The sequence below is a fragment of the Vicia villosa genome, unplaced genomic scaffold (genome assembly GCF_029867415.1).
Source record: "Vicia villosa cultivar HV-30 ecotype Madison, WI unplaced genomic scaffold, Vvil1.0 ctg.000936F_1_1, whole genome shotgun sequence".
Taxonomy (NCBI): domain Eukaryota; kingdom Viridiplantae; phylum Streptophyta; class Magnoliopsida; order Fabales; family Fabaceae; genus Vicia; species Vicia villosa.
Window position 1 is genome coordinate 152,345 of NW_026705419.1, and position 2,799 is coordinate 155,143.

The following is a 2,799-nucleotide window of genomic DNA, read 5'->3' on the forward strand; positions in this document are numbered from 1 at the left end:
GTTACGCAAGGGGAAGGTACTAGCACCCCTCACGCCCATCGTACTCGATGGAATCCACCTATGTTTGTTGCTATCTAAAGGGTGTGTATTATAAATCTAGAGCTTAATTACTAAGGGAATGCATGCAAATGAAAGAAAAGAAACACGGGGAAAATAAGGTTTATAAATATGTGTGCTCGTTCAAGCCCCGCGACTTGATGCCTACGTATCCCTTTCGGGAATCAGAGCGCCGTAGTTCGGCTCTTTAGTTTTTGTTTGTTTTTGTGTTTTTTAGTTGAACAGTTACATTCGCACTCCGCTGCTCGACCTCTGGAGTCTTAAGCTGGGAATGGAGCGGAAATAACGTGTCCGATTAGGAGAAAGAATGCCCTGAAGGCAAGAGAAAGAATGCCTCTGAGGCAAGAGAGAGAAGAAAGATTTTGAGCGTTTCGAGGAAATCCCTTAAGCAAGGGAAACTCGAGTTACTCTTTGGTTTGTGTTTTTTAGAGGTTGGGAACTTACGCCTGAATGGAACCCTTAAGCAAGGGAGCTCCAAGCACTCGAACATCCCTTAAGCAAGAGAAGTTACAAGCTTCCATTCCCTTTTTAAGATTTTCACTTTGTTTATTAGTGTTTTAAGTGTTTTCTTTGTATTTTTTATGGGGATTAAAATCAAGCATTTGTTAAGTGTTTTAAAGTTGAAAAGGAAAAGAAACTAGCCTAAGTATGAAGGGAATTTCTAAGTCCTAATGTTGTCATGGTTTCTACCTAAAGGTTAGGAATAAAGGAACATGAAAATAAAGTCACATCATGAGCAAAATTGAATAAGGATACAATGGCACAAAATTATACACAAGTATGAAGTAACAAGTCAAAATATAGTGCAAAAATGAAGTAAGATACTACTATTTTTTTATGTTGATTTTTATGAGAGAAAGGGAATTACAAGTCAAGTAAAAAGACTAAAAATCAAATAGTCTAAAACTAATATTTTTTATGATTATTGATTTGAAAGAAATTGAATTCTAATTTGAACAAAAGAAATTAAAAGAAAATTAGCCTAAACTAATATCTTTCTTTTGATTATTTTTTATGTCAAAAATTGGATTAAGAGTCTAAATATTAGAGAAGGAATTGGTTTAGTTACTAAAAGAAATTAGTAAAAAAACAATTAAAATTAAATTGAAAACAAGAGAACAGGGGGGTGCGGTGTGAAAATATGAGTGTGAAGAGAAGCTGGGGGCAGGCCCGCTGGTATTGGCCCGCAGAGTTTTTTTGCAGTATTTTGTTTGGCCAAAAGATGACGCTATGGGCCTGAATGGGGGTGTGGCAAGTAATACGGCCCAAGGACTTTTTATTGTTTTGATTCATTTCAGTGTTTCCAGACTTTAAAAAAAAAACAACGGAATGAATAAAACAGATAACGCAAGTAGAAGAGGAAATTAGGTTAAATTATGAGTGACCTCTGAACTTCCTCTTGCAGCCCTCGTCTCTTTCTTCGCCTCTATGGACTCGACGGCGGCTCTCTCTCTCCCTCAAACGTGAAACGGCGGCGGCTCTCTTTCTCCGGTGACCTTCTTCTCTCTCGCGGTCTTTTCCTCTTTTGATTTCTTCTGCTGATTAATGGCGATGATGTGCGAATGGAGGTTGTTATGAGGTCGATTGAAGGTGAAGAGTAAGAGTGACGCCGATGGTTGTGATGCTGAGATGAAAGTTGGATGAGGCTCGTTCTTGGAGAATTTGCAGTGATGTCGAGGCGATACGAAAGCGAGGTTGTGAGGAAGATTGAGGTCTGCGGACTTATGTATGGATCGTAGTATGATGGAGGATTCTTGAAGAGGCAGTGTGACTTGAATAACTGAGGTAGAGGGGGATCGAAGGATTGTGCTGATTATGGATTGACGATGATGAAATTTTCAGGTGTTGATCCTTTTCTTCTCCTTCTTTAATTTTCTTCTTCAATTCTGTTATGTGTGGATTTAGGATTTGGCTTGTGATAGTGATGATGATGAGGTGCAGGTTTGGAGTTAATTCGATGAAGATTTGAGGTTGCAGAGTTTGAAGATGAGTGAGAAGAAGATGAAGTTTGAGGAAGGTGAATGAAGGGATCCGAAAATGGCGAAGAGAATTTTGTGAGAAAGATGGAGTTGTGGTGGAGAAATGGCGTGAAGGAGGTTGAAGCTAGAGGTTCTGAGAATTGGCGAAGAGGATTGTGAAGATTTTGGGGCTCTACCCTTCTTCCTTCAAAGTCTGCAAGCGAGACAATGATGAAGACTGATAGTGCTTAGGTCCATTGTAGGTGGGTGGAGCTGACTATTTATAGGAGCAATCATTGGGTGATCATTAGGAATCCTTAGATGTGGGACTCAGCATTATAGCTTGCAAGGTATTTTTTCAGTTTCTTGAATGTGGGACTCTGTTTTAAATTGTATATTTATGGACTAGTTTTGCTTGGCTACTGTTTTGGTTATGGACTGTAAATGGTTGAATGGTAGCATAGTGAATGGATGTGTGGTATAGATATTGCAGGGTTGATGATTAGAAACTATTTGAATGCTGTTTGGACTGATTTTTGTATGTATTGATGCAGGGTATGGATTGATAGGAGCATGGGTCAGTTAACTGCTGCTTGAAAGTTCTGCTAGGGACCATGTTTGAAAGTTAGGGAATTAGTTTTAGACTGAATATAGATGGGCTGGACATCCTTTGCAAACTGACTTGTTGCTTTGATAAACCGTGTTGAACTTGAGTTGAATCATTGAATGCCTTGGTGATGCAGACAGATATCTTGTGAATGTGTGATGACATTGTATCATGGAA

At 39.0% G+C, this 2,799-nt stretch overlaps 1 long non-coding RNA gene across 1 annotated transcript; it reads left to right on the plus strand.

Moving 5' to 3' along the window:
• The first annotated feature begins 1,441 nt into the window (after positions 1–1,441).
• LOC131632349 (uncharacterized) lies at positions 1,442–2,799 on the plus strand. Its single transcript, XR_009292978.1, has 3 exons — positions 1,442–1,899; positions 1,999–2,365; positions 2,570–2,799. It is a non-coding gene; the product is annotated as an uncharacterized LOC131632349 (long non-coding RNA).